The sequence below is a fragment of the Pipra filicauda genome, unplaced genomic scaffold, assembly GCF_003945595.2.
Source record: "Pipra filicauda isolate LSUMZ 115617 unplaced genomic scaffold, ASM394559v2 scaffold184_size3518187_pilon, whole genome shotgun sequence".
NCBI lineage: Eukaryota > Metazoa > Chordata > Aves > Passeriformes > Pipridae > Pipra > Pipra filicauda.
In genome coordinates, this window is record NW_024104292.1 from 2,317,564 (window position 1) to 2,334,340 (window position 16,777).

General features: G+C 40.7%; 1 long non-coding RNA gene across 1 annotated transcript; it reads left to right on the forward strand.

Moving 5' to 3' along the window:
* The first annotated feature begins 13,084 nt into the window (after window positions 1-13,084).
* LOC120323016 lies at window positions 13,085-16,497 on the forward strand. Its single transcript, XR_005563060.1, has 2 exons — window positions 13,085-15,042; window positions 15,552-16,497. It is a non-coding gene; the product is annotated as an uncharacterized LOC120323016 (long non-coding RNA).
* The last annotated feature ends 280 nt before the right edge of the window (window positions 16,498-16,777 follow it).

Sequence of the window (16,777 nt, forward strand, 5' to 3'; positions counted from 1 at the left end):
GCTAGATTGAGCTATTATAAATGTAACATACTGGAAAGCAGATGTCCAGACTCAGAAGTGCCTCAGGTGCGTCATTTTTCCTCAAACATACGGCAGAGACATTGAGCTTGCACCATCTGAACTTTTTGAGTTTAGTATTAATTCTCCCTCCCAATAACAGTTGCCTTATGCAGCTGTCAGAAATTACAGCAGGACTGAAAGGAAGAGTTTTATTTCTACTTCCATTTCTTTTCAGTGGTAAGACGGCAAAGTGATTTTACAGAGCATAGAACTGTATTCATTAAGAACCAGTACTCACCACTGTTATCTGAGTGTGATACTCTAGAAGTTAATAAAAAAGCAGGCAGACAGTCTCCTTTGGAAGGCTCAAAAGACATCTGCTTCTCTCCAGTGGATAACAGGGCACCTAGCCACTTGAGTTTATCAAGCATTTAAACTGTAAATTCAAGTAAGGTGCAAATTTAAAGCAATCTCAAAGACATTCAGTGAGCATTAAAATGTCCCTTTGGCTTCACATTGTTTATCCAAAGATATAGGAACCGAAATTCTCGTACTTCTCTTGGGAAACTGTTCAAAGTGTTCATTGACATCACTGTCAGAAGATGCCTACAGTTCTACTGATAACTGCATCTTCCTCTGTTCTGATCTACCTGATGAACCCGTGGTTTCTGGAACTTGTAATTGCAAAAGATAAAGTAACATTTTGCAAGGTACCAAAGCCCTATGGCACTCATTAAAATTACCATTTGTAAGAATACACAATGTTTGATGTCCCACACAGACCCATCCAAAGGCTCTGCTTTCCCCTTGCTCGCTTCTCTCACCTCCTTTGTGTACCAGGTTGTGGAGGCACCTGAGCCAAACACTCACTCCTGTGTAAAGGCAAGGGCTGGTGGTGTCACCTGTGGAGATCTGTCAGCTTTGCACTCTTGCCCCCTATTCTGAAATGTTTGAGGCCATACTGAAAAGCACATTCGTTTTTCTGATTCAAGGGCTGGAAGTTGCTGGCATTGGATAAATTAGTTTTTAAATGCTGGATTGAGTTTTAAATCAGTAAAATTAGTTCTGTGTAAAAGATAGTGTTCCACCCAGATTATTAGATTACTTGAAATATAACGTTAAAAGGAAAGTTCCTTTTTTTTTTTTTTTAACTGGGAATATGTAAATTTATACAAACTGACCTTTATAAACTCATCATCTTTTTGCCATAATTGTATTTTTACTGTTCCTCTGAAGAAACAAAAAGGTATAATGGCATGAGATGAAATAATAAAAAAAAAATCTCAGTTCTGATTCCTGTAATATTTATATTCTGGAGCCAAGGAAACATTTTTTTCAGATCATGCACACTCAGGTCATGGCATACTCTGCCCCAGGAAATGACTGGGAACATCCCTATTGTCAAGGCTCATTCCTAAGCCCACAGGCCAAATGGTATGGTCTGGTCAGGTCTATGCTATTACACTTTCTTAATTTACAGAACAAGATGGCCACATCCAAATTATGTTTTGGGAGTGGTCCCTGGCCTGTTCAAACTCCTGAACCTTGCCTGGGAGTTGTCTGTGAGTTGACTGCTGATTGGCCTCAATCAAAGTTGTGCCAGGGAATGTTTGTTAGCAGAACAAATTACTGAGTTTCAGGAATGGCTCTGGCTCCTGTTAGTTCACTAGTATAGATATAATCAACGACAATGGAATAAGGATTTATCTTTACATGTTCAGGAGATGCATTTTTTCAGTCATCCAAGCATACAAATACAAACGCATGATGTGAGAATATTCTTTTTTATGGTTTCATTTTCTATTTCAATCCACCATCTCAGACACCCTTTATGGTAAACGTTCCAAAAAACCAAGTCAGTAAAATAAGTCAAATGAAGTCTTGTCCCTTAGATTTGACTGCAAAATGCTATTCCTAAACTATCTGTAGTCCATAAGAGTTCAAGATCTGATAATTAATAAAGTTTTAACTTGCCCTGTGCCCTAACTCTCTGAGATGTGCATGGGTACAATGCTATTCAATAGAGTTAGGATAATTCAGACTTTCCCAGCAAATTATCTGAAGTGCTCCAGACAGGATGCCTAAGGTAGCTCTTCTTTTAAATTAAGCATGGTATCCCCATGAATTACTGAAGTAGCATCTTCACTCAAATACCACTGAAACCACTGGAATTTTTCCACTGACTTTGTGAGGTTTGTTTCTGGTTCAGGCTCTATGTAATCTCATCTAGATATTGTCTGATGAGAAAATATGGCTGCGCTTCAAAATTCTCCCACACTTTGCAAAAGGAATGGGACTGGGATTAAAAAGCTGCAGGAAAAAAATAATCAGAACACTTATCTGGGCAAGTAACCTTTGAAACTGATCATCATAAGATAAATGCCAGTATCTCACCAGAAAGGTGAAACATGTCCAAATCTTGATGGAATAATTTTTGATCCAGGTTATCAAGATGCTTTATTCCTTTCATAAAATAGTCATGAAAGTCAGTACAGTCAGCTGTCTCTGAACTTGAGTAATTCAGAAAACACTCAGCACTGAGCAGAACTGAAGGAAAACACCTTTTGAGGGAAGACATCATCTCACATATATTTATAGAATCACTATCCTTGAAAAGGAGTGTTAAGATCATGTAGTCCCACCATTCACCTATCACTGCCAAATCCACCACTAAACCATGTTCCTAAGTGGGGATCTACACATCTCTTAGATAACTCCAGGGATAGTGACTCAAACACTTCCCTGGAAAGCCTGTTCCAATGCTTGACAACCCTTTCCATGAAGAATTTTTGCCTAATATACAATCTAAATCTCTCCTGATGCATCTTAAGGCTGTTCCTTCTTGTCCTATCACTTGCTATCTGCGAAAAGACACTGACCTCCACCTGGCTACAGCCTCCTTTCAGGAAGTTGTAGAGACCAATAAGATCTCCCCTGAACCTCCTCTTCTCCGGGCTAAACAACTCCAGCTCCTTCAGCCACTCCTCATCAGACCTGTGCTCCAGACCCTTCACCAGCTTCATTGCCCTTCTCTAGAGACACTTCAGCACTTCAATGTCTTTCTTGTAGTAGGGGGCTCAAAACTGGACACAGGATTTCAGGTGACGCCTCACAAGTGTTAAGCACAGGGAAATGATCCCTTTTCTAGTCCTGCTGGCCAAAAAATGCTTATTTTCAAGCATTCAGTTGAAATGGGTAGCATTGGTCTCATCTTACTGCAACCACTGAGAACTTAGGCATTATTCACCTTGGAACTCCTTTTTGTCAAAAGAGAGATGGCTTCCCTTGGTGTGAGATGAATTACCTTCTACGGCTGCCCATCTCTCACCATGGGCTGCCAGGACACCCTAGAAGATTTTCCTGGAATATACATATAACTGAAGTTAATTAAGATGGAGCAAAGTCTGGGAACATTGGTACTTTTATGCATGCTATATAAATTACTGCCTGCTTTACTATGCAGGTATAATCATTTGTGCCAGCTTTACAGGGTTGATAGGACTGTCCATTTACCATCCCACTACCATTTGTGATTTTCACATGGGTCTTGATCCATCTCTGTAAAATCAATGACAGCTGAACTGAGTATTGTGTCAAAAACAGAGCTCCAGAAACTTTAAAGAAATCCTGTCCTGGAAATCTCCCTCTCTGCCAGGAGAATTCTACAGAATAAGAAATTAAAATAAAACTAATAAATATAAAGAAGAGAAAAATAACAAACACAAACATCAACTTCCTGCAGAACCAGTGAAAATATAATGATCCAGGACTGCACATTCAAAAAGAAAATTTTAGCAACCAAAAACAGTGAATGGTAAGGAAATTTCTGGGGAAAAGATCACAAAAGAGAATGAAGTAAAGAATGTAATAGAAGTTTAGAGAAAAAGGTGAATTATTTGCTTTACGCCTTTGCAGTGAACATAAACACAGTTTGTGCCACAATATGCTCTGACATAGGCATAGTGTGCAACACTTAAAAACTCTGAGATTACAGGTAAAACCTTGTTCCTAACAAACTGAAAACCTGCAATAAAACTTGGTAGGCTAGTTAAAGCAAAAATAACTCAATTTTTACATAAGTCATACTGCATTATATCCATAAACTTGAGACTTATAATATGTGAGAGATTTTTAAATGTTGCTTGACATTCGTTCACTGGGAGGAATTAATTCCACTGGCTCTGAGATAGATTGAGAGCAACAGGAGGATGCAAAAGGCAGGGCTCATATTCATTGGAGGTTCATGGCATTTACAGTGTTTTAAACAATCATATTCTAAGGTTGATTTTGCAGGCTGCCTTAGTCACTATCTCCAGTCAAGGCTCTTGTGTAAACGGGTTTGTTCTACCCTGACAGTGTGCCTATTGTAACTTGGGGCCACCTGTTAGACAGCATGAAGTGTTGCCTAAAAAAATACACAATAAGCAGATTGTTTGTTACAGTTGTGCACAGACAACTGTATTAGTGTTCTTCTCACCATATGTCTATATAAACAGAGCTGCAGTGAGCTATTCACCAACGACTCAAACACTGATGAAGAAGCTTCTCTTAAAAGACCCAGGGCTAACAAGCATTGGTTCACCTGTTAGGCTTACATCACGGTTTCAAATGCTTGGCTTCAAAGGAGAATTAGTCCTTCAGAAGTTTCTGCAGGAAGTTTTATACTAGAAGCACAAAAATACCCCACACAGACAAAAAATTCCACCGCAAACCAATATAATACTACACATGTGGTGGTTTTAGTAGTTCTGTGCAAAGGGAAAGAGAGGGAAATTGGATTTATAGAAACAGTTTGACTACCTTCCAAAGTAAAATTACTACTAGATCATTTTATAATACATATTTTAATTACTGTTGTTACTATTATCAAATGCACCTCATCATGTGTCAAGACTAAATCTGAAGTCTCTGATAAGATATATTTGTGAGCTCAGTCATATCCAGGGTTCTTGCAGTCTTGGCAAGACTACCTTGGACAGTTTCTTCTATTCATTTCACTTTTTCACAAGGAGAGATTTTGAGGGAGGGCATGCAATGAAATTTTTTTTTTGTTGTTTTTTGTGCAAGGAAAAGTGTTACAGTAAAATAAGCAAGAGACACCACTGATTGCTATGGTGTAAGAAAGAATAGAATAGAATAGAATAGAATAGAATAGAATAGAATAGAATAGAATAGAATAGAATAGAATAGAATAGAATAGAATAGAAATTACATGAGTCTTTTAACAAGATCCGTGCAAGGATAATCAATTCTATAAACCCAGATCTCTGCAGTTACTGTGTGATGTGACTATAAAAGGCACATCAAGGCCTAACAAGCTCTGTTACACAACTGCCTGACAAGACTGGAGTATATGTGAGGAAGCACATATTAATGCCTATGCATCCTGTTGCTCTGGTAGCAGAGAAGATGCGTGGAGCAGAAGTCTCTTTGGCTGCCATCCTCCTGCATCAGCTTGCCTCCTGGAGCTGGTGCAGGTATGGGACATAAACTCTTCCACCAGAAAAGCCCATTGCAGCTAAGTCCTTCTGGAGCAAGGACACAGAACCAGAATGTGAAATGGGAGTCACCATCTGGTGCCTGTTCTGCTCCTGCAGCAGTCTCTCTCCATTATTATGCTTCCAAGGCTAAATTATTACATGGTAGCATCTACAAAAATTGAATTTTGGAGGGGCTAGCAGCATTCTTCCTACACCACTAAAGCTGATACCCAGCATGCAAAACACCTATCAGAGACAAGAAAAGGAAAAAAAATGAGGGGATTTTTATTCTCCAGTTTATTCTCTAGCATAGAACAAAAGAACCACAGCAATTTATTTTCTAATAACTCTTGAAAAACTTCACTTTACAGCTGAACTCCTGTAAACAGCACGGATCAACTGTTATAGCTCCAAATGCATACAGGAATTATTTAATGTATGAATTGTTTACTCTGATATTGTTAAAATGTAGCTATGCAGGTTTTGGCTCCATTCAAAACAAAAATATTATCAACCTATTTTATGTCTTTATTTTTGTCTTTTTTTTTGTTTTGTTTAGTTTTCAGAAAGGAGTGTTTGCTTTAAAAGGAGCAGCATTAGAGAGCAGATTTTTAAAAGGTTCTGCTTCAAGGTTAGTTAACGCACATTTTTTCACAAATTACCATGAATGGTTTTTCCCCGTGCTACTTTCTTTCTATTAACACAGAGAATACAATGCATCCCAGTTTTACAGACTATATTGGTCTCTGTTTGGAATAATAATTTATTTCATACTAATAAGTGTTTTTTTTTAAATCAAGCTATTGTGTTTTCTCAGCACTATTCTGTGTAATACTTCTGAGTTTCTTTTTACTTCATTGTAGAAACATTTTTTATATCCAGATGCATGTTAATGAATGAAGTTGCACATGTTTCACATCCTTCTTTCCCAAGTTAAATATCCAATTAGTTCACTGTTAAATCAGTCCAGTTTGGAAACAGTTTTCCTAACTCTGAATATGCACTTTGTATGGGGGCTGAAATTTGTAATGGTAATACCTTGACACCCTTAGCTGAGATGTTACTGTGCATTGAACAGTCTATATCATGCAGAGCTCCAGTCTGAAGGATATGGCAGCATAATAAATGGAGGAAGCATGATTATATTTCAATTTTGGCCTGCCTACTACAGTTAAGAGTAGCAATGAAGATATAATGGTATGATTTCTATTTTAATTCTAGCAACCAGAGAGAGTTGTTGCTCTAAGTTTTAACAGCAGGGAACACTGCTTTGAACCAGTGGGACTCGGGCTTCCGAGTAGGAAAATGGCAGAAGAAGGGGAGTGAAGGCTCTTAATGGGCTAGGGAGGGATTCCTGCTTCCTTTACTCTCCCAAGATCCACTCCAACCACATCAACTGATGGCAAGCAACTTAGGTTTCATACTCTTCTTAATAAGATGAGCCAGAGCCCACACTCCCACTTTTCATTTTTTATGTAAGATTAAGACCATCATGTCTATGAAAGCATGTCTCATAATCCCATGCCCTGCATCCTAGCTGCCCTCCCTAGAAAGACAAAAAAGTGGATAGGAGAACTTTTATGAACCCTTTTTTTACAGAGCTATCTAAAAACAGTGTAACCATGTCTGTACCAAATCATAGCTAGTCCCAGAAACAGAAGGAAGTATGGGCAGGAGAAAGGGATGCAGAGTGGTGGAAGTCCACCAGCCTGCCAGGAGTGTTAGCTGGATTGTTCCAAAGCTGAACTGAAGGAGTTTATGTAAACAAGCAATGCAGATGGATGGGAAATTTGTACTCAAACCCCGCTCCAGGACTGACATTTCCACAAAGTCACTCGGACAGTTCATAGGAGAACTCACAGTGAATCCAAAGCTCTATGCAAGAGACTCGTCCTACTACAAAATCCTAAGTATAAAGAGAGTGCAATTGATGCTGTACAGTGTCCAGATTTGTCAACAGAGTGAAATGTGTTCATTTTCCTGGCATAACACAAAAGAGAATCCCCTTCCCTCCCAAATTATGTCTTGGCTTATATGAAGTCTTTCATTTTGTTATTAAAACTGTGTTGTTATATAATCGTGTTTGTTTTATTTTCTTATTTTAAAAATCTAATTACATTTAGCATAGGAACTTTGAAAATTAAAATTTGAGCAATGTTGATGTGAATGCTTGTTTTCTTTCAATATTTTGGTTTTGGTGGATGAGAAGGAAATAATAAAGAAGAGGAAACAGGAAGTTTTCACAGTTTATTCTAACAATGGGATTAACTTTTTTTACTCCAAAGCCACATTTTTTCATTATTTTAAGAGGCACTACATGCAAAATTCCTCTTTCATTGCATATCATTGCTAATATAATGAAACTGTAGATTTCAGCTGCTGAAGAAATGGAATTTTCCAGTAGCAATCCCTGAAGTTTATCCTACAGTTAAAAGGTTCTTTGAAAATGAAGTAACATGTCCAGTGGAATTATAAATCTGTTTTTATTCAATGCTAAATATGACTGCAAACATATCTAATTTTATGTGAAAATCTTTATATAAAATGGCCAACAGAAAAGTTGCAAGGCTATGGATGGTACCCCAGTATATGTGGCCATGCACCTCTTTGCTTCATGACGAACTTTAGGTTACTTTCCCCTACAGTTCTTCAAGCAGCTTTGCTCTGGAAGAGATGTGCACAGGGAATAAATAGGAAAATCAGGGAACAGTGGCAAAGCAAAATCAGAAGGGGTCTGGCAAAGGCAGCTCCTCTTGCACTGTGCTAGCTGGGATGTCAAAAGCATGCATCAGAAATGGAGAAACCACTATGCTAGAATTAGAGGCACTGTTAGCAGCAGTCAGCCTGACTTCACATTTGGCTAATGAATACATACACAGGTTTCAGGCCTGCTGGTGGCAAGATGATGAGTAGGAAAATAGGAATTTTTTTTACTGAAAACAAAGATTCGTATTGAAAATGTCAATGTTCAATAATAACAAAAACCCAAGTTAAAATATGCAAACTTTTCCTGTTTCTTTATTTTGATTAAAACTTTTAATTTGAGCATTCAGAGGTTCTTACTAAAAAAGCACAGAAAAACCAAAGAAAAAAGAAAAAAAGGGAAACAATACCACAAAACCACAGCAAACAATACTTTTCACTTTTCTTTTCTTTTCTTTTTTTTTTTTTTAACTCTTTGGCAGAGGTTTTCTGAGTTTTGTCTTTACCTGTCTGAAATTTTATCAGCTTCTGCATTTGCTGGTACGTATCCAGTTCAACATCAATCTTTTCAAGTTGTTAAATGACACAGGTCTTCTATTATTTAGGTTGTAAATGCCCTGAATCAAAGCCCATGTCAATGGGGGCCTGACAATATTCTGGGCATGCACATTATATTGAGAGCTTCCTGGCTGTTCCTTTAACATATATGTCCATCACTATTTGTTCAGCTTCTTCTGAGATCAGAGTTTATTAAACAAGAGAACAAAAAGCAGACAAAACAAGAAAATTTCAGACTAAGGCCTCATTTCCTTAAAATTGTTTACTTTCCTCTATCTCACTAGGAATTAATTTCTTAGAGGTACTGCAGAGGTTTCTTAATATACTGGACTGAGAACCTGTGTATAACATCTCCCCTCCATCCAGCAATAGTCATGCTGCTGAAATAATTGGAATATTAGAAGATTGTGAACTCTTTTGGGCGCAAAACTGGTTCTTTTGTTTTATTTTTGCTTCAGTGTTTGTCTTTTCAGCGCCTAAACATACACCAGAGCTCTAAACATGCAGATCTGAATGATGCTAAACATCATAGAATCATAGAATCAGCCAGGTTGGAAAAGACTTCTGAGATCATCAAGTCCAACCCTTGATCCAACACTACCGTGGTTACTGGACCACGGCACTAAGTGCCACATCCAGTCTCATCTTAAAAAACTCCAGGGATGGAGAATCCACCACTTCCCTGGGCAACCCATTCCAATGCCTGATTACCCTCTCTGTAAAGAATTTCTTCCTAATATCTAACCTAAACCGCCCCTGGCAGAGCTTAAGACTATATCCTCTTGTCTTACTGATAGTTGCCTGGGAGAAGAGACCAACCCCCACCTGGCTACAACCTCCTGTCAGGGAGTTGTAGAGAGTGATGAGGTCTCCCCTGAGCCTCCTCTTCTCCAGGCTGAACAACCCCAGCTCCCTCAGCCTCTCCTCACAGGACTTGTGCTCGAGTGCCTTCATCAGCTTTGTTGCTCTTCTCTCCACCTGCTCCAGCACCTCAATATCCTTCCTGAACTGAGGGGCCCAGAACTGGACACAGCCCTCCAGGTGTGGCCTCACCAGTGCTGAGTACAGAGGAAGAATCACTTCCTTAGACCTGTTGGCCACACTGTTCCTGATCCAGGCCAGGATGCCACTGGCCTTCTTGGCCACCTGGGCACACTGCTGGCTCATGTTCACCTTCCTGTCAATCCAAACTCCCACGTCCCTTTCTGCCTGGCTGCTCTCCAGCCATGCTATCCCCAGCCTGTAGCTCTGCAGGGGGTTGTTGTGGCCAAAATGCAGGACCCGGCACTTGGCCTTCTTGAACCTCATCTCACTGGAATCAGCCCAACTCTCCAACCTGTCCAGGTCCCTCTGCAGAGCCCTCCTGCCTTCCAGCTGATCAACACTCCCACCCAGCTTGGTGTCATCCGCAAATTTTCTGATGGTGGACTCAATCCCCTCATCTAAATCATCGATAAAGGACTGGACCCAACACCGATCCCTGGGGGACACCACTAGTGACCAGCTGCCACCTGGACGCAGCTCCATTCACCACCACTCTCTGGGCCCGGCCCTCCAGCCAGTTCCTAACCCAGCACAGAGTGCCTCTGTCCAAGCCATGGGTTGCCAGCTTTTTCAGGAGTGTGCTGTGGGAGACGGTGTCAAAGGCTTTGCTGAAGTCCAGATAGACCACATCCACAGCCTTCCCCTCATCCACCAGGCGGGTCACCTGATCATAAAAGGAGATCAGGTTGGTCAGACAGGACCTGCCCTTCCTAAACGCATGCTGGTTGATTATGATCCCTTGTCCATCCTGTAGGTGCTGTGTGATTGCACTGAGGATGATCTGCTCCATAACCTTGCCAGGCACTGAGGTCAGGCTGACAGGTCTGTAGTTTCCCAGGTCCTCCTTCCGGCCCTTTTTGTGGATGGGTGTGACATTTGCACCTATGCATATATGCTGCTTGGTGCAGTGATTAACCAGAAGCCTGTTGGGGTATTTCTGTACAGTGAGCGTTTGTCATAGTTAAGGAATTTGACTATTTTTATTAGAAATAGTGTGGCCAGCAGGACTAGGAAGGGGACCATTTCTCTGTACTTGACAGTCGTGAGGCTGTACCTCAAACACTGTGTTCAATTTTAGGGTCCTCATGATAAGAAAGACATTGAGGGGCTGGAGTGTGTCCAGAGAAGGACAACGAAGCTGGTGAAGGATCTAGAGCACAAGTCTGATGAGAAGCAGCGGAAGTTGTTTATCCTGGAGAAAAGGAGGGTTTAGGGGAGACCTTATCGCTCTCTACAGTCACCTGAAAGGAGGTTGTAGTGAGTTTGGGGTCAGTTTCTTCTCCCAGGTAGTAAGCAATAGGACAAGAGGAAACAGTCTCAAGTTGTGCCAGGGGAGATTTAGGGAAAATTTCTTCAAGAAAAGGGTTGTCAAGCATTAGAACAGGCTTTCCAGGGACATGTTTGAGTCACCATCCCTGGAGTTATTTAAGAGATGTGTAGATTCCAACTTAGGGACATGATTTAGTGGTGGACTTGGCAGTGCTGGGTTAATGGTTGGTCTCATTGATCTTAACAGTCCTTTCCAACCTAAATGATTCAATAATTCCATGACTATTGTGTGATTTCAGAGAAATCACAGAAAATCAATCTTATGCTAAAACAGATGTCATTTATCTCTTCAGTATTTAGGACCCCATCTGCAAAATGCACACACATCACTTTATTCTACTGCATTGCAAAAATATCAATTTGAATTTTTAGTGGGATCTTGTAACCTTGGAGAGTGACATCAAAATCTTCCTGAGCTTCCTTAAAGTGTGAATCATCTTGTCTAATGGTCTGTCTGGCCACTGTAGAGTACTGAGTGTACCACCAGACTAAGGCAATAAACAAGTGACCCTACATTCAAAATGCCATTTGAATTCACATCCACAACTAAAACAATACACATTTACCCCCAATAGGAGAGAGAGGAAGTGGAGTGGGATTACAGGACAGACAGTGGAAATTAATCCGGGGTTTCACTTTTCTAGTATCTCCTATTATTATTCTTGTTACATTTCAGAAGAGATCCTAAAAGTTTTTTTAAAATGTTAGTGTAACCTTTTGATTCTTTCTTGGAATATTTCTTGGTATAATTGATTACAGTTACAAAATATTACTATACTTCTTTATCAGTTTAGGGATAGTGAAATGGGATTAATAACATGAATATGAATTTTTCATGAGACATTTTACTGAAGACTGAAATTCAATAGGATCCGTATTTAACTCTGTGATTCCTTATTTTATATTTTTGACCCATTTACAGCATACTATTTCTGAAGAGCAGGCTTTCTCAGGACTAGCTCCATGATGTGCTACTGATAATTAGATGATACTGCTCTTTTCCATGTTTGTGTTAATATATCCATTTTAAACTAGAAGGCTTTATATTCCTGGAGCTGACCATTCAAACTGTGAAGCAATATGTACACAGAACAAAAAATATGGAATATATTGATCCTAAAGTGGTTGCGTATATTTAAGGATTCTCTGACATTCCTGTATTTGGCGTACTTTAATTTAAGTGATTATGTGCTGCCTATCAGGAAACTTCATTGCCTTAAACCACTCCTTGATACTGCTGGATGATGCTCGTCTGCATTTTAAGGAGCAATGGTCAGCTCCTGGGCCCATGTAAGCATCATTTCTTCATGGGATTATACTGATTTACACAGCTCAGGATCTGATCCATATTTTCTATCTCTGTGACATGATTTAGGCAAAATTAAACCCCATAAATCTATTCTCAGCTGTTATTTTCTGCCTCAAGCTTCCAAGAGGAGAGCCCATATTCAGGTTTCACATCCAGGCAACAAAGGGCTTCCCCTGGGTACTCTGCTACTCTTTGAAAAACCGAAGCGCAGGGGCTGTGGAGGCAGAGCGTTTAAATAGAAGCATTCATTACCCCCGGACGGAGGAAGCAAGGTCAGCTCAGCAGCAATCTCCTGCTGTAAATTTGCGAGAGGAACAACACGCCAGCAAAAGCGCACATTAAGCAACCCCGCGGCAGTGGGACGCTGCCTCCTCCAGCCCCACGGGCCCTACTGACAGTGTAATACCCCACGCTGGGGAGAACCCCGAGTGCCGAGAGGGACGCCGCGGGGCGAGGAACAAAGTTATTCAGCGTGTCCATGAGCACGGATGGCTTCCAGAGGGAGGGTCCCTGTCCCGGGACCATGTGACGGTGTTGGTAAACACAGCCCACACCGGCCGCGGGCGCCCGGGGCCGCCGCCAAGGCCCCGCCGCCGGCAGCTGCTCCCGTCGCCGCGGCAACGCCGGGACAATGGGCTGGAAATCCAGCCGGTGTGGAGCGAGAGGGCCCTACGGAGGGAGAGTGCCCGCGGCCCACCCACACTCCCCCCTCCCCCTCCAAAAAAAAGTGCACCCTAAAATACACAAAAAGGCACAGAAAAAGGCGTTACATCCCACAGCACCCCTCCAGGCTCCATTTTGGTCCTGCCTCCCCAGCCACCCAGGTACTGACCCCAGTAAAGGCCAGGTGATACCGCGTTAAAATAATGGCAGCTGGATGTGAGTGGACATTTGTTGAGTCTCTCCTGTCACAGTTTTCGATCTCCATCATCATATAACCATAGAAGAGTTACAGTTGGAAAAGACCTCTAAGATCATCAAATGCAACTGTTGACCCATCATTATCATGTTCACCACTAAACCAAGTCACTAAGTGCCACATGCTTTTTTGAATGCTTCCAGGGGCAGTGATTCCAACACTTCCCTGGGTCTATGTGTCAGAGAGTAGACTTCAGTTTGTACCTCATCATTCTGGGAGATGGAGGGGTTTCTGTCCCTCCCTGGGGACAGTCCTCTCAGTTTTACACCTGATTCTGCTTTCAAATGTAACTATTCTCCCCACATCCTCCCAAGAAAAGGCATGGATTTAACACACCTTGAAACCCTCTTGACAAGTAACTGAGCTGTCCTGAGGTTGCTTGACTGCATAATGCAAAGGCAGCTTCTCTCACATGCACTTGCAGCTGGAAGAATTTCTCCCACTTTTAAGACCTCTACAGCTGTGCACAAACAAGGAAATCTTTATAAGAGGAGTGGACACAGTCATAAACTTGAACAAATACAGCAGCAGTCTCTATACGCAAATAAAAACCCCTATCCTCTCCTATTAAGTCCAACACTAATTTACTGAAGCATTTTCCCATCAAGCTGAAGTATTTTCCTACATCATTTCACCCTGATGACAAACCCCACTCACTATTCAGACAGCAAGTTTGGATTTTGGGGAAACTTTATAGAGAAAAGAAGCACTTCCCTGGAATACAGTCATCTCTTCTGCCTCTATCAGCCTGCAAAGTCTTCAGAAAACACAGATTCTTATAACACAGCCCTTTTTCCATGCAAAATGATGCCTTTGGGACCAATGTCTCTTCTTGTACAAGTTCTCTGTGGAATATCTCACAAGTTTTAGGAGCAATTGATTTTTATTACACAGCCAAGAAACATTCATGCTTTCCTCAAAACCTCTTGAGAATCGGTTCCCCAGCAGAAATGTGTGTCCTTATATAACTACATTGAGTTACCAAGTGTCTCTAAACTAATTGTGTGTCACAAAGTACAAATATTCTTGTGTGATGATAAAAGACCATATGGAATTGTCTACTCCTTTTCTGCAGGAATGTGTGTATGTGTGTATGCAAGATGACATGAGCTTACCCTAAGGCATGGGGGGAAGTAATTACGTAAAATATTCCAAATGCCAGGTATGTCATCCCTATTGGTAATATGTCATGTGTCGCCCTGTGAAGATACAAATGAGAGATAGATCTTTTGAGTTTGATATAATATATGTGCAATGAATATGTATTATGACTATGATTTATAAAATGTAGTAATGCTCTTAGGAATGTTCTGGACTGAACAAACTTCACTGTCTGCAGAAAAAAGTGCTAATCAAGAGATACCATGCACAGGTCACTGCACAGAATCTTTCAATTGGGCAAGTAATTCATTGACTATATGTCCATTTTACATCTGAGACCCAGTTCTGAAAAAAATGGAAGGAATAAGGTAAGATGTTACAGCCTTGTCTGGCTGCATTCCTGTTGCATAAAAGAACCAAAAAGAATGAGGAAGACAGCTCCGGAGCAATGCAGGGAAAAAGAGACAGAGCTGAAAGGCAAAACCGGAGGTTGGATTTCATACCTGGCTCTGTATGTTAAATGGGACCAGAAAATGTCCAAATGCCAGGACAGCAGGAGACATCCTTTGACCTTGGAAAAACTCTTATTGGCACCACACGTGAGTCTGAGCTGCAATTAACGAAGTTACTTGTCGTAAAAAAAAATCTGTTAAAAGACATCTAAATTTGGGTGGGTCTGGTTGCTGTAAAAATATCTTAAAGACTGAAATTGAAAGACTCTGTCCCTTAGGGCATGAAAATTTTTGGTAATATTTATTACAGTGATTTCAGTGGACTATCTCTGGACCCAAGTCAAAAACTAGCATGACATGGCAGCTACGCCCCCTTACCTCCACATCCAGCCTCCTTACTGGGAGTGCTCTCTATCCAAGCTGTCCTAGACCACTATCCCTGTCAAAGCCCTGCCAGGATGCATGCTGGCCATGTAACTGTGGGGACAATCTCAGGCCACTGCCAATGTCAGCGCCCTGGGCCTCTTTCTCTTGCTAGCTCATACATAATCTGACAGATCCAAAAGCTAAATCAATAGGGCTTTGGTGGGAACTGGGACAGGCTCAGTTGGTCTTTCCCTGGTTAATTTTTTTAATTACATTCTTAATTTCTGCAGGTCTAATTATTTGTAGTACAATAACAACATTACGAAGAGAAAGGAAAAAGAAATAGGATTAAGAAGTTCAAAGCAAACCAAAAAATCTTGCATTTCTGAAAATGTATAAACCAGACCTTTTTGTCAGGGCACAATCATGCTCTCTGCATCTAGACAAGACGACTATTGTATCCAGGGCTGAGTCCATGGAAATATGTCTGGGCTTCACATCTCAGCTGAGAAACTGAAGAGACTATTGGGAAACTCACAACTTTAGTGCAGAAAATTCAGGATTGGTCATAGTCTGAAGAAGGTTTTTAAAGCTATTTTGTTTCTTTGACAGAAAATCAGGGAAGAAAGACAATAAGATAGGAGGAGGGAAAGTTTGAGCACAGGATTGGGAACAAAACGCTTCTACTTTGAAGCCATGATATCTTATTCTTCAATAGCTTGGCACAAGTCAGTAGGTCATTCTACCTTGCCTGTCTCCCTCAGTGCAGGAGGGAGCAGAACACTGTGGAGCATTGGACAATCTGAAATACCAAGGAAGCTTGTCCGTGGAAGAGTACGCATGACTCCAGCATGGTCAGTGGAACATCACAGATTTACTGCAGGCCTACAGCCTAGTGTGAGAGGCCCTAAAAATGCTGTTCTGCTTGGGTATGGGGATGTACATGTAAAAGTTTTTGGTAAAACCTGCACTGCATTACCTATTTAGGTGGAGGAAAATAGTAACACTGCCTTCCCCAAAGAAACAGCTCATAGCAATTTGGGACCTGATCCTTAATCCAATAAAGTAAAAAATATTCCTGCTGTTTCATTTGTTGCAGGTACTTGGTATTATTTTTGTTACTGTCCAATTGTTATTAATTCTTTTACAATCTTTCTACTCTCTTACCCTGGTTCATTTGTCAATACTTTATATGTAACACTCCTAGTAACATAGCACAATAAAAATCAAAATATACTGACTGGGCTTTACTTAGAATAGGAAACAGATGGATATTTTTCACCATGTTTGAAAAATCAACACATTTACCTTGTAGTATCTGAAAACTAGCATTATTCTCATTTTACAGTTTATGCAAGAAATAGACATTAACTCAATAGCTTTGATGAAGCATCTGTAGCTCTGTGAGGTGAGTCTTGCTTTGCATGTCCTGAATTGCATGCTATTCACTGAGGAAGTGAATCCAGATTTTTTCAAGATTCCACTGTAAAGACTGCAATATCATTAGTTAGTTTGA